Source organism: Paramisgurnus dabryanus, chromosome 6 (genome assembly GCF_030506205.2).
Source record: "Paramisgurnus dabryanus chromosome 6, PD_genome_1.1, whole genome shotgun sequence".
Taxonomy (NCBI): domain Eukaryota; kingdom Metazoa; phylum Chordata; class Actinopteri; order Cypriniformes; family Cobitidae; genus Paramisgurnus; species Paramisgurnus dabryanus.
In genome coordinates this window covers 21,232,268-21,248,234 of record NC_133342.1, presented here as the reverse complement: position 1 = coordinate 21,248,234, position 15,967 = coordinate 21,232,268, and positions in this window count along the sequence as shown.

Here is a 15,967-nt window from a genome sequence, read left to right as displayed (position 1 = left end):
ATGAACACTGTTGTTATATGCTTGCAAAAGGTTTGGTAAAGCACTCACCCAATCGCTCTGCTGTCGCTGATCTAAGGTCCCCAGTAGCCCCAATAGGGTCTGATTGAACCTCTCACAGCTTCCATTTCCCTGGGGATGGTACGACGTGGTGTGGGTTTTGGTACATCCATACAACTGGCATAACTCACGGATTACCTTGGATTCAAAATTTGCCCCCTGGTCGGAGTGCAGGAACTCGGGACATCCAAATGTCTGGAACACATTTCGCCATAGAGCTGTGGCGGTGGTGTTGGCTGTCTGATCAAGCGTCGGGACTGCCCAGGCGTATTTGGTAAACAGGTCAGTGATGACCAGAATATTTTGATACCGGTCCTGAGGGCGGCCCAGCGTCAGGAAGTCCATTGCCATTATGTGGAGGGGGGCTTTCGCGTGGATGGGTACCATCGGTGCTCGGGCCTCTCGTCTAGATTTAAACAGCATGCACCGGGGGCAAGCTTGGATTAAGTTGTGCACAGACGCCTCCAATCCCGGCCAGTAGAAGAACCTACGCAGTAGGGATACGGTCCTCTCCTGTCCTTGGTGTCCCAACTGGTCATGATAGGCTGAGACCAATGCGTTTACCTGGTTGGCTGGCACCACGATCTGGCACACTTCCTCGCCCACTTTCGGATCGCAGGTCTTCCTACAGAGCACCCCCTCCTGTAGCTCCAGCTTCTCCCACTGTCCCAGTAACTTCTTCCCAGTCTCCGTCTGGGCTAGCCTCTCCACCGACGTGGGCCGTCGGCCCTGCTCTACCCACGTCTTCACTTGGCACACGTCCCGGTCCTGGGCCTGCCTTTCTATCCACCGGCGGGGGTCCCACCCCCAATTCCCTGGTGCAGCCTCCTGCTGGCCTCCTGGCGCCTCCACGGCCCCTATCATGTAGCCCTCCTCACGGCTATTTTCCCTTCGATCCCCCTGGCGTCTGGGGCTCTTTCCCTCGGGCAGTCTTGAGAGGACGTCCGCATTCGTGTGCTCTCGTCCAGGCCGATACTGCAGCTTATAATCGAAATTGGCCAGCTGAGCCACCCATCGCTGTTCCACGGCCCCCAGCTTCGCCGTCTGTAAATGTACTAGAGGGTTGTTATCTGTGATGACTGTTACCTTAGCTCCCCAAAGGTAGTCCTTGAACTTTTCGCTTAGGGCCCACTTCAGGGCCAGCAGTTCCAGCTTGAAGGAGCTGTAATTTGCGTCGTTCCTCTCTGCCGGATGGAGACTCCGGCTCGCATAAGCGATCACCCGCTCTGTTCCTTCTTGCCGCTGGGCCAATACTGCCCCCAATCCCAGGTTGCTCGCGTCTGTATATAAGACAAAAGGTTCAGAAAAATCAGCATACGCCAAGATGGGGGCCTGTAACAACTCCTGCTTCAGCCTCTGAAAAGCCATCGCACAATCATTGTCCCAGTAAATAGAGGGCGACCCACGGCCCCGGCTTCGTCCCGTGCCGACCAGCAACTGGTTAAGGGGCTTGGCAATCTTTGAGAAGTCCTTAATAAATCGCCTATAATATCCCACGAATCCCAGAAAGGATCGTACTTGCCTCACAGTCTTAGGCGCGTCCCACTCCTTCACTGCCGAGACTTTCTCGGGGTCCACGGCCACCCCCGCTGCGCTGACCACATGGCCCAGGAACTTCACCTCTCGCCGCAGCAGGTGGCATTTGTCCGGCTGCAGCTTCAGCCCGTACCTTTCCATGGCTCGGAAGACTTCCTCTAGGTGCCGGAGGTGGGAATCGAAATCTGGGGAATACACAATCACATCATCCAGATATACCAATACTGACTCCATCAACTGACCTCCAAGACAACGTTGCATCAAGCGTTGGAAGGTGGCCGGAGCGTTGCAGAGTCCGAAGGGCATCCGGTCCCATTCGAATAGTCCGAACGGGGTCGTGAAGGCGGTCTTCTCCCGGTCGGCCTCGGCTACTTGCACTTGCCAATATCCACTGGCCAGATCTAAGGTGGAGTACCAGGCTGACTGCGTGAGGCTAGCAAGGGAGTCTTCGATTCGTGGTAAGGGGAAGGCGTCTTTCTTGGTTACCAGGTTCAGCTTGCGATAGTCCACACAGAACCTCCAGGCTCCCGTCTTCTTTTGTACGAGCACGATGGGGGCCGCCCAGGGACTGCTACTCTCTCGGACAATGCCCCGGCCCAACATGCCCTGCAGGAGTGTACGTACTTCCGCATACAAGGTAGGTGGGATCGGTCGATATCTCTCCCTACTCGGCCCTGCATCCCCGGTGGGGATGTGGTGTTCCACCACCCTGGTGCACCCGTAGTCCTCATCGTGCCTCGCAAACACATGTTGCCACTTCCGAAGGAGTGCCTGCAGTTTCTGTGTCTGTACCTGTCCCAGGTCGTCCCCTTGCAGTGACTCACCCGCTAGGTGTCTTGGCACACCTCTCTCCTGGCTACTCGCCGGGGCATCCAACTGGGTCAGGGCCACCTCGATCACAGTGGGGCACACCTGACGAAAACTGACGTCCCTCTCTTCCCTCACCTGGTGGGGTGTGACCGTCGTCAGCCGGGCCAGTCGTTGATGCCGGTGTAGCTGTACTGCATAGGGGTGCTCGTTTCGTACCCTTACCGGGATTCTCCCCCGGTGGACCGCCGCTAGTCCCCGTGCTACCTCCACTTGTGGGCAGTCTGTATGTGGCTCTACCAACACCCACTCCTCTGGGCTTGCCTCTCGAAGGGGCACTCTTGCCCATACGATAGCCTCACTCCTAGGGGGAATAGACAAAGCAAAACGACACATTACTCTTCCCACTTCCTCCCGATCTCTACGCACCTGGTTCATTTGGACCCGACGGCAGTCGGCCACTACACGCTCCCACTTGGGTCTCTCGGTGGGTGAAATCCTCGGACCAGGCCTAGCCTGAAATATCTCCTCCCAGCATTCGGAGAGGACATTCATGCCCAGTAGGGCTCGGTGGGCGCCCAAACACCTATCTTCAACAATGATCACACCTTTCTGGGGGACGACTACCCCATGCACTTCAAGATCCGCCAGGCGATAGCCAATGTAGGGGATTTCTAGGCCGTTGGCGCCCTTCAACGTCAGCCAAGGGGCCTCCGTTCCTCGTGTTCCTTCCTGTCCGAATATCTCCTTGGAGAGGCTTTCTGCGAACATCGTTACCTGTGAGCCCGTGTCTACCAGGCACTGAATCCATTTGCCACACACTCTTACTTCTGCCACCGGGCTATGCCCGATCATCTGCTGCCTAGAGCTGTCCCTTTTTCCCGGGTCTCCTCGAGGGGTCCCGGCCACACGACCCACAATGAATCGATTTTCCAATAGTTCTCTCACCTCTGCGCTGACTACAGCTTTGGGTAGGTATGGCTCTCTGCACAGTTCAGTATCTCAGTGCTCACGCCGGCTCTCTCTCTCTCTCTCTCTCCACAGATGACTGGGTAACTGGCTGCGCGATGCGTCAGCTAAACAGTGGTTTCCTATGTGACGCCGGGGGCCAAAACCCTCTCGGCGAGCTCGTTGGTCTACAGAGGGGCGAGAACGTCACGCCGGCACACCGGGTCGAGCGCTGCCCTTTCCTCGAGACCCGTTGGTCAATCGAAAACTGGACCGGGGCGCCCTTTCGTCGAGACCTCGGGCCGGCGGATCTCCGTCGCCTCCAACTCTGTGATGATAAAAAGACACAGGTAAGGTAGCAATATTATAGATAATACTCACACACCGTCAATAGCACAGTTCTTCACCGCCACTCCTAAACTCAAGTCCGCCGAGCGTTTGGCTGGGAAAATACTTCGAGACGCCACTCTGAGATTTTAAAACTGAAACACACTCACAGCATATTCATGTACAGGTTTTTACTCTAGAACCGTTCTTCCTCTTCGTCGTCTCAAGAACGAGTGACTGGAGGCGGGGGTACGTCAGACAAGACACAGCAATCTCACTGCAATACACAGCATTACACAGCACCACTTCAAGTGAAAATTTCTACATCCAAGACTCACCCACCACGCTAGTGCACACAATAGACGCCCGTCTTCCTTCACCTCACTCTGGACGAAGAATATGGAGATGTTAACTTGGCCTAGTGTTTGTTTTTGTCACTGGAGCTGTTTCAGCACAAAGACCCTTTGGCTCACCCACCGCGCTGGTTCAGGGGTAGGGCCACCACTCTCTTTCGAAAACACTCAAGAGATACACAGGTCAAATATATGTACAACACATCCATAAAAAGACTCCGTTACTCACAGCTGCTGTACTTTCTTCGTCCCACGCTCTCCAAGATTTATCTCACACTGCTAGGACTCTAGATGCATAGACAAAGTGGTTTTCAGCCACCACCACCACTTTTCCACAATCGTATACTCACAATGATGCGTCTTTCCTTCCTTCGTTTCTTTCATCCAAGGTCAGTATTCGCTTAATTCTTCTACCTAGAAGGTCTTCGGTATCTTCATCAATGTAAGGCTATAATCCAAACGAGAGAGAGAGCAGTTACAACAATCCAAAACAGCGTACCCGGCGAGCCCAACTCGGCGCTACGATACACACCACCAACAGGAATAATAAGCACCCCAACTGTGGTTTAAACTGCCCTCAAATACTCTCCTGAGTGTTGCCATCGTCCAATCACCCGGCGCTCCTCTTAATGACACTCAGCTGTATGTAATTCGGCTGATTACAGCGTTCGCGGCGCTACCGGATGTCCGGTGTTTCCTCTTACCGGTCCGGGCGGAAACATCCGGGCGGAACCAAACTTTCCCAATTTTTGGTTCCGCCTAAAAGATCGTCACTCCTGTGACACATACACTTTGCTTATCTAATCTACACAGATGCAACAGTTATTTTTGCAAATCATAAATTGTTACACTTAAAAATATTAATACACGAGATAAGGGAAATCATTGTGGTGAGCATTGTGGTGATAGTTTTTATTTATTGTGTGGCTGCGTTAAAAAATTCTCATGCAAATAACGATTAAAATATTTTCATAAGTTTGTTGTGTGGCTGTATTACGTTTATTTTATGTAAATAATAATTAGAATGTTTTCATAAGAAACCTTAATGCATATGAACTTGATTTGTAAGAGTACTTTGGGGTTGGACCTTGCTTGCGTTTCTTGGTCCACTTTCAAAGCCCCCAAACCCTTTCAGCGGTAAGGGTGGACGCAGCGATGTCCTCTGCTGGCGTCTGTGTAGAGGCAGATCCACCTCCCGTTACACGGCGTGCCCAATTTATCCTGGCAAGCTTGGGATTCCCCCGTCTCCTGACATCATTGTAGCGCTTGGCGCAACGATGGGGATGCCAGCTGATGAGACAATTGTGGCTATTTCCTCTCACGCCTGTTTAACTGACGCTGATTTGGGCAGGTTTCTCCCATCCCCATACAAAACAACTTCTCTGTCTTTGACTGCTCTTACAAGAACGTGGGTCTCCTCGGCTGTGAACTGCTCCTGGCGTGCGCCTGGTAAATCTGTCATAATAATAGCAACCCGCCATGGAACTTGCGCCCTTGCGTTTAAAGGGAATGTTGGATGACGTTCTGATTGGTTTATTTGAAGTTACGCCCAAACCACACCTATGAATAATGAACCTACTTCAGACCAACCCCTTATTGATTTGCGCCCGGCGCAAGAGTTATTTCTCACGCCGGGAAAATAGCAACAGCGCCCAAGATCCGCCCACAAACTCACTTGCGTGTTGCGCTCCGCACTTGCGTTTCAGATCGTTAAAATAGGGCCCTATATGTTCTTCAAATCCGCCTTATCCCAGCCTTAAGCCATTCAGAAATACCACTTTGTTGGCAGAATCTGTTAAATAATTTTTCAACAAAGCGCACAGAAGACTTGGATGAGCGGCAGCTTGGACCTGAATACAAGCCGAATGTGGCAGTCACATGCATGAAATGGCCATCTAAAGTATGGTTTAGTTTCTTATATTTACATTCTGACTATCATCATTTGCAATGTTTCTAGCTGCATCTTTAGTGATTTTACTATGTCTGGTCCAATGACGTGGATGTTTTATAGATGTGGAGCTTTTTTAACACAAAAGCTTGCATGCACTTAGAAGGTTTTGCAGAGAAAAAAGTTACATTTGTTAAATACTAATAAAATGAATGACTTAAATAAGGCTGACTAATAAGATCTTCATTCATATTAAAGGGAAATTACTGAACCTAAGTTACTGAGCCTTATAAAAACGCTCATTTACAAAAAAGCATGTCAGACGCACTTAAATTAATCTTTTTTACATTTTCAGTTATATAATTAGTGTTTTGTATCAGTGTTCTCTGACTTCTGGTAATAGTTCTGTCTAAAATAAAATAAAGTTTTTCTCTGTAAATAGTGTTTTAGAAGTAAACTTTGTAATCTTTTATCATAATGAACACAGGATAATTAACAGGATACAGATATAGCAACATACAGTATCTTGATTGATCTCGAAGATTCCTCAAACTACATTAACTAAAAGAGAGGTGTTAATTGACATATGTTTATCCAGAACACAGAGTACAGTGCACGCTGTATCAAAACAACTTTTTCTTACAGTACTTTGTTGATTACTTTTAATTGTGTTTTTCACTTTCAACTAAGTTATTTGTTAAGGACCTAAATCATTTTGGCAGTGCACACATTGTCCCTTTCAGAACCCGGTATTCAGTCCTATAAACATTTTGCTCAGTAATGGTCAAGGTCGAAGGTTCAACAGTCCATCAAATGGTTGATATCACAGATGACATTTTAGACCTTGATGCACTGCCTTTGTCGAACTTAGCACTTTTAGCACACAGTAGGTGATGCAGTTTCCGGTTGGGTGGCTCTTGATATGTCAGAGGAAAGCTTCCTGCTCTCCCGAGTGTGAAGAGTCACTCATGAGGTGACTACAACAATTGACAAGTGGCTCAATAATGCTGAACCACATGGCTTTTCAAACAAAACGATATGGTGGCCTTCGTGTCTCCTAACCTTTTTTGGCAAAGTCAAATTAATTACTTTCTGCTCAGTGACTTTTATGTCACTTCGGGATTGCCCTTCTTTGCACATTCTGCTAAGTGTTATCTTAAAAGAAAAACTATACAGCATTAGTTTGAGATATGTAATCAATAACCAGTTCATGGCACAAAAATACAGTTGGGGTCATAAGTTTACATACGCCTTGCGGAACCAAAATAAGAGATGTTAATATACACTATAATCAACAATCATATTAATAACTGGATTTACAGAAAACAAGTTGAGATGTTTACACACTCTTAAAACTAATGTTTTAAAATAACACATCTTGTGTCTAGTAAAGGACAACACATCTAGTGTGTTGTCCTTAATTTAACACATTTCTGTGTTATTTTTGGAACAACACACTTTGTGTTGTTTTAACACATCTTGTGTTGTCCCTTTAATTTATTTGAACCAACACGAAATGACACTTAGGGCCCTATTTTAACGATCTGAAACGCAAGTGCGAAGCGCAAAGCGCAAGTGAGTTTGTGGGCGGATCTTGGGCACTGTTGCTATTTTCCCGGCAGGAGAAATAACTCTTGCGCCAGGTGCAAATCAATAAGGGGTTGGTCTGAAGTAGGTTCATTATTCATAGGTGTGGTTTGGGCGTAACGTCAAATAAACCAATCAGAACGCTATCCAACATTCCCTTTAAACGCAAGTGCGCAAGTTCCATGGCAGGGGTGCTATTATTATGACGGATTTACCAGGCGCACACCAGGAGCGGATCACAGCCGAGGAGACCCACGTTCTTGTAAGAGCAGTCAAAGACAGAGAAGTTGTTTTGTATGGGGATAGGAGAAACCCGCCCAAATCAGCGTAGGTTAAACAGGCGTGAGAGGAAATAGCCACAATTGTCTCATCAGCTGGCATCCCCAGGACGTTGCGCCGGAAGAGCTACAATGATGTCAGGAGATGGGGGAATCCCAAGCTTGCCAGCATAAATCGGGCACGCCGTGTAACGGGAGGTGGATCTGCCTCTATACAGGACCTGTCGCCAGCAGAGGACATCGCTGCGTCCACCCTCACTGCTGAAAGGGTTTGGGGGCTTTGAAATCGGACCCAAGAAACGCAAGCAAGGTCCAACCCCAAAGTACACTTACAAATCAAGTTCATACACATTAAGGTTTCTTAAGAAAACATTTTAATTATTATTTACATAAAATAAACGTAATACAGCCACACAACAAGCTTATGAAAATATTTTAATAGTTATTTGCATGAATTTTTTAACGCAGCCACACAAAACAAAATCTATCACCACAATGCTCACCACTATGATTCCCCTTATCTCATGTGTTAATATTTTTTATTGTAACAATTTATGATTTGCAAAAATAACTGTTGCATCTGTGTAGATTAGATAAGCAAAGTGTGTGCGCGTTGTGCACGCTATACATTATGGTCAAGCATGCGCCCTTAAAATAGCATAATGAACCATGCACAACGCGCCACTGACTTTAGACTAGTTTTTTTTGGTCAGTGGTGCAATTGTTTTTTGAAACTGCAAAATAACATCAGGGATGGTTTGCGTTATATATATTATGATTATTGCGTACATGTGGTCTAAGTTGTTCTTACGTTTTTGAATACATTTTAAAGAAATTTTAGTACGAAAGTTTTTGTTGAATCATGATGTGTAAGTTAAAATGTTCATACGCATGCATAGTGAATGAGACCCAATGTGTTAAATTCAGCCCAGTCTCACGAAATTTCGTTATAGGGTAACGTAATTTTTTTATTCTTTTTTTCTTGATATCAGGAATTTCCGCGTTTTTCTGTGATCGTATATGAGGAAATTCGTGATAATGTCATGAAAGAAGAATAAAAAAATTACATGACTATATCACGAAACTTCAAGAGACTGGGTAGTTAAATTGAATAACACAAAACAATGTGTTAAAATTAACACATCCTTTATAGAGTGCATCCGGATCTTAATATTTTAAGATGTTAACTGTTTTTTAATGATTTGTGATAATTATGATTAGTGCAGTGTTTGCTCTGAGCTATAAAACATCCTCCTGCACATTCTTTGCTTTTGTTCGCATCTTCTGCCTGTGATCCCTTTTAACAATGACTGTATGATGTTGAGATTCATCTTGTCACGCTAAAGACAATTGCAAGCCTACAACTACTGTATAAAAAAAACTATGACACACTAGTACATTAAAAGCCAGAACTTTTGAACAGGATAATCAGCTTCAGTTGTAATTTTGTCTTTTGGGAAACATCTTTTCTAAGTATCTGAAAATGAATTTCTTTTACCATGTGATTGCAACATTATGTCACATATTTATACTGTATATTTATCATTTATATAATACTGTATCAAAGAAAGTGCTGCATTTAAAATGGGACTATTGCACATTAACAGGTGACATTGTTAACATTGTTACACATTAAAGAAAATAGCAAGTAGAGTTGCTGAATTATTCTCAGATAAATCAAACTAAATTACTTTTGTGTTCATTAATTTAAAACAAATTGCATTATTACAAATATTTCACTAGAAATGCATTAGCATGATATGCATTATAATTTTTCATCCACTTGCCACTAACAGAATCAGAAAAACTTATTTATATTTACAGAGGCAATCCTGTTGTGTTAAGATTCCGCATTTTGTATCCTTCAAACGTTTCTAGTTTTAAAAAGGCAATAAAAACTTAATTATAAAGTGGGCTAAATCTGTAGAAAATTGAATCTCTAACTGAAATGGCACAGTCATAATTCAATCTCAACCCAGAGCTCAATGTGCCCCCATTATTTGGGATCCGCTTTCAACTCAATTCTTTGGGTACTGTCTACTACAGTATGTGACTGTGTCTTGTCTCTCAAGGCCCGAGTTCTTAATATAAATGGCATTAAATCAATGGATCTCCTCCATTTTTAATGGTACATTTGTTGGGATGTTCTTCTCAACAATCAACATAATATTCACTCCTCTATTGAAATGTCAGTTTTTAAAATGATTAATTTCTCGAAAGGTTAGCAGATGTGTGGCACCGGTGGTTATTTCAAATCCTTTTGTGATGAGAGCTACCTATTTTCCTACCTAATCGGAATTCAAATCAAAAAGGATTTTTGAAAGTTTTATCTATGCGGTGTTTCATGTGCAATGCATTTTTGATCGGTCTGTTCCACTAAATAAAGATGTGCAAATTGGCAAAGCAATCTACAGAGCAAACTTTTGTCTGACGGCAGAGTAAGTGCTGTTTTGACATCCTGTTAATCATTTTCTGCTTTTAAGGTTTAGGCTTTTCAGTGATTGTTTTGTATTTGTTATCCTGTCTGTGAAAGCTTGTCAAAGTTTGTTAAAAGCCGACTAGAACACATTCTCGCCGAATGTGCACATAATGAGGAACTGGAAAGAACCACGGTGAACTGTATAGTTTTAATAAGTTAATATAGTTATTTTTCATAATAAATGTGCAGTAAGGAATTATGAAAAGAAGATTTAAAATAGAAATGATGACCTAACTATAATCTTTGGACAGTTGTGGGCGGGGCCTGCACAAAGTGATGTCAGGTTCCTCAGAAAACGGCAACAACTTGTCCCATGAGACTTTTGGGGTTTTATAGGTATTTAAAATAAAAGGAGTGGATAGATTTGTATCATTATGAAGGGGAGGTATACATACACAGGCAACACATAATTATGTCCAAACAACATATAAAGTGCACTTCTTTAATATTATGTGACTTTAGTCTTCTTTGGTAGTCTTGCATGAATCCCATTCAGCACCATTGTTTAAGCGGTGTTGTATTACCACCTGTACATTTGCTCACTAAATCTTTTTACTGTGATTGAATGGATGAATAATATTGTGCTTAATTAGCAATGTGACAGACATTTAAAAACCAAAATCACCTTTTTTGCTTTGTAACATGATCACATGGCACATTTGCTAAAGTCTACTGCATACATTACTTCTGGTGTACCTTTTCTTTTTTTAAATGACAATAAATCACTCAAGCTAATTAATTTAGGGAAATGATTACACTGGTTATTATTCATGAAATACGCAGAGAATATGAGTTCCCAGTTGATGCATGCATACCAACACTACAGGACTATTTATTGACCATTGAGCATTAAACAATATTGTGATACCGTTAATGAAGCAGTTTGCCTTGGGGATTAAGTCTTAATTGCAGTTTGTCTCCATTGGATAAGACTGTTGAATGATATTGCATTTTTAACTCGGCGGAGTGGAACAATACACTGGAGTATTACTCCAAATCTGGTTGGGAGATTCAATATATTCTCAAAATGCAACAACGGCCTAAATTCCCAAATGTAAAATTATTTGACAGATGCTTACAATAGCTCATTATCACTAACAGTACTTGATTAAAGCTGCTGAAGCATCACAATATAAATGATTTCACAGCCGTGTTCAAAAATGTAAATAATGTTGTAATGTTGACATGTTAACCGTTTCTATTTAGTGTATGGTTGTGCTTCGATATTTTGAATTTTTCACCTTTTCAGTTTTTCTCAAAACATATTAAACACAAATAAATGCCCAGTCATGTCATGGGATTCACAGAACCCTGCACGGGCATGCACAGTTTTCACTCACATCTAATTAATACTAATTCAAAAGAATAATAATAACTTGGAGACCTAAGTGCACAGATTGATTATTGAAGCAGATAATTATGATGGTATTTGCTGTGGTGTTGTAGGATTTAAAGTGCATTGGAAATCCCAAAGAGAATCTGCATCAAATTAAAGTGAAATTAAAATTAATTGAATGATAAACATGTTTGGCTTTCAGGCATTATCTTTGTTTACTTACTGTTAAAAGTAATTTAAAAAGCATAAATCTGCTCTTCAGAATTTTCATTCTGAATCTTTCTTTTGAAAGTAATTTGATTTTAAAAGTGATAAAAGAATGCATTAAAAATAAATGTTAAATTGTTCTCTGATATCTACATAGAAGGTTTGTGGCTTAATTAAGTGCAAAAAATATTTAGAGACGCTCTTAAATGTCCATTTACAACCCTTGGATTTGCTCTTAGAATTAAATCCACTATTATAACCTTATTTGAAAGGGTCATGAAGAAAAATGATTGGACGTTTCACAGAGCAGTTCAGTTCAGTAGTTTAAACGGAGCATACGAAATGTTACTTTTCCATCGATTTAAGGCTGCCAACAGGTTTTTTGTGATGATTGGGGTTAGGGACTGTGGTGTAGGTTAGGGGAAAAGAATATACAGTTTGTACAGTATAAAATGCATTACGTCTATTGTCCTTGTCCACTAACTCATCAGCAGTCACAACTTTGCTTTTAGCATTGTGATAACATTGTACTTAATACATCTCGACTGTAATGTCACAGTCAGTGTAATGTTGAGATTGTCCTGTTTTCCAGCTTTCTTTTGCATGCACAACGTTTACATAAGAAGGAGGAAACAATAGTCTTTGAGGCTCACCATGTACAGAACTCTTATTACGGCACCTTTAAAGCGGTCAAATTGTCAGATTGCATGTTTTGCTTTGTTTTTAGAGTGTTAAATGATGTCTGTGCACATAAAAGATCTGTAAAGTTGCAAAAATTAAAGTTTCAAATCCAAAGAGATATTCTTTTTAAACGTGAAGCCTCATCCACGCCCACCTAAAACGGCTCGTTTAACACGCCCATGCAGTTAGACGTCATACTGGTTTGAACATTTGCATAACACCGCCCTCGTATATACGCAAAGATAGAGGGTGCAACTTTCAATCACGCTGTAGTATTGTTGTTTCCGCCATGTCGAGCAGACGCTGTGTTTTTCGTTGCAAAACTACTTTGGTTGGCATTCCAACAGAGTAAACATTAAGAAACCAGTGGTTAGGTTTTATTTAAAACACTGTTTCAGAACAGTACAGCCCAAATTTTCGATTGTGTGCTGCACATTTTAAGGAGTATTACTTTCTAAACATTGCGGAGTACAACCGCTGGATGTACACAAAGGCTTTGTCTAAAAAGTGGAGCAATTGTAACTTTGAACTACACTGACATCCTGTAAGTAGCCGATGTTTTCATGTTTAATAAATTTCCTCACTGATGATTTAAAGACGAGTTTTGAGCAGAGACGCGCCTGTGTTTTAATGCATTTCCTAATGATGATCCAAACGCGAGATTTGAAAAGTGCAGATTAGTGCTTGTTTGTTGTTTCTACGTTCACAAATGCAAACATGGTTTATGTTTTAGTATCCTTACCTTACCATCTGTTAGTTTCTGCTCACATCGCGCTGGTAAAGTTGATTGATTAGCTTAGCCATCTGTGTTTTCTGGGTCAGATTCAGGCTCGTGTTGATAAGGTAGTAGTAAATACGATAGTATCTTGTGGCTTTCACTATTGTTTTGGGAGCTCATCTTCCAAAACTTGGCAAGGAGCGTCATATTTCCGATTACGTTACTGAGGTATTCGGCCAATCACAACGCACTGGATAGCTGGCCAATCAGTTCACACCCGTTGACACTGCGCTTTCTCACAACGATGAGCTTTGTACCAAACGACCTGTTTCAGATGGGCGGGACTTAGAGGTGCTAAAAAATGTATGGTATGTGGAAAATAAGGATTTTTTTAACCATAAACCACACGAACAAATTGTATTACACCAAATACACAAGTAATGTGCTTTTTAGCCCTATAATATGACCCCTTTAAATAATATTTTATTTCTTAATATATTATTTCCTGCACCAAAAAAAAAAACTGTTCTGATGGTATTAAGGTGTAGAATAATTTCTGTTAATTTCTACAATTTCTGATACAATAATAACAGCCAAACATACCAGATTACATCATAATTCTTACCCTGTCTGTGAAGGTTGACATATGGAGCATCAAAGTATGATTTTACTCATTGATTTCACATTGATTTTAATCTTTGACATGGCCTGGCTCAGTCAATATCAAGGTTATACTTTCACAGAATGTTCTTGACATTATGTAAGATGATTTTATGTAGAAAACAGAATAAACAAAAAATGACTTAAGTTTGGTTTTCACAGGCAGGATCACATTTCTGATTGTCTTCTAGTTTATATCTTATCGTAGACTCTGTAAACTACAGTACACTACCCCCCCAAAAATGGGTGTGTGGTATGTCATGGTTTCAGAAGAAACCCATTCATTTCACTTTTATTTTGCCAAAGACATAAGTATGGAGAACTTGTCTGAAAAGACCTCACGCTATTAGCAGGCAACACAGAGCAGCCGCTCTACCATGTAGCCGAAATTGGAATACATCTCAGCCTTTGTAGTCGCCCCCACAAATTTCTTCATTCGTCAGTCTGATTAGGGACTCCCCTGCTGGGATGTTGAGAGCCGAATAGTGACAGGTATCTGAGCGCCTCTCTCCATGGGGCCCGACTGCCTCAGAGAACAGGTCGGTATGTCAGCTCAGATACATTCCACTGCTTTCACCTCACTTCAGCACTGATGGGTTGATATGTGCTTTATACTTTGAAGGGTTTTCATTAAATGCTGTGCATAGAATGGTCAGCAATGTTAAAAAAAAGAGTTAACCTGATATTCATAACATCAAGATGACCTTAAAAACCATCAGATTCACAGTAATTTACATATATCATTGTATTGTTATTATGGTAATTATGTCTTCGCTGTAAAAAAATAATACGCTGGATTTACTTGAAAATATAGTGCATTATTTTTGCATCCACATTTTTTAAGTAAATTTTTTTTTTTACAAATTATTACATATACTTGCCCACAAACACTCCTTGGGGTTTAAAATGTCTTGTTTCACCCGTTTTTAAGATTTTATTACACCAGCAGTCATCAAACTACTAAGAGGTATTGTCCTTTTATACTTCAAAGCACAATACTGCAGCTTTCAACAGCTTACAGAACTGGGAATGGAGAAAGATGACAGAAATCGATTAACTATTTCTCTTGTACTGCATAACTTCAAGACTGGCTTCATATTCCTCACAATCTGATTCTGAGTAGAAGAATAATGATGCGTTAATCATTCACTTAAATATGGGAGAGTGAAATGTGTTTCAATAAAAAAACAGTATTCAATATGTGAAGTGGATGCTGCGCCCTCTTAATTATGTCAAGGCATTCTGTTTAATGTTAAAATTCCCCCCTGAAGAAAACTCTCTCTCTCTCTCTCTCTCTCTCTCTCTCTCTCTCTCTCTCTCTCTCTCTCTCTCTCTCTCTCTCTCTCTCTCTCTCTCTCTCTCTCTCTCTCTCTCTCTCTCTCTCTCTCTCTCTCTCTCTCTCTGCCTTATCTTTCTACTGCATTCTCAACTGTCTCTTTCCTTCAAAGCAGCTCTGCTTTTATTTGGGCTGAAATAAATGAGCTTTTAATGAAGAATTTAATTAATAATCTTAAAGATGCACCGATCCACCGATTTATGTTTAGCTTTTGGGTGCTGGTGAACTTGGTGCATTGTTTTCATGACCTCTGAATTTGATTCCTCTCTTAATGTGAAGTAAAATGCATGTTGGTTTGGTGGGGAATTCATTTGTTGAACATTTACAATAATCTTAAGTTTGTTATATGATGTAATAAAGAGTTTCACTTTAGAATTCATAGTTCACCCAAAAATGAAAGTTCTGTCACACAGTTGACGGTACCCCTCGATACAGTATGGAAGTCAATTGATACCATCCAGTGTTGTTTTTGGCAGCCCTTTTAGTTTAGTCTTAGTCTTTTGGACGAAAATGCTTTTTTAGTTTTAGTCACATTTTCTTCCCACTTAGTTCGTGGTCACATTTACCGTTGTCTCCCATTATGGATTCCGTTTTTTTTTATTATACTGAAAGTATGTCCATAAATCATCTCGTAGTTTCCGTTTATTGGCATCACCGCCACGGTCCTTCGAACTCACCACAGCCACAGGTGTGTTGTTGTTGTTTGAAATCTGGTGAGCGTGCACGGCATGGCGGCAGACGGGTGGTGGGCGTACCCAAAACAAGGATA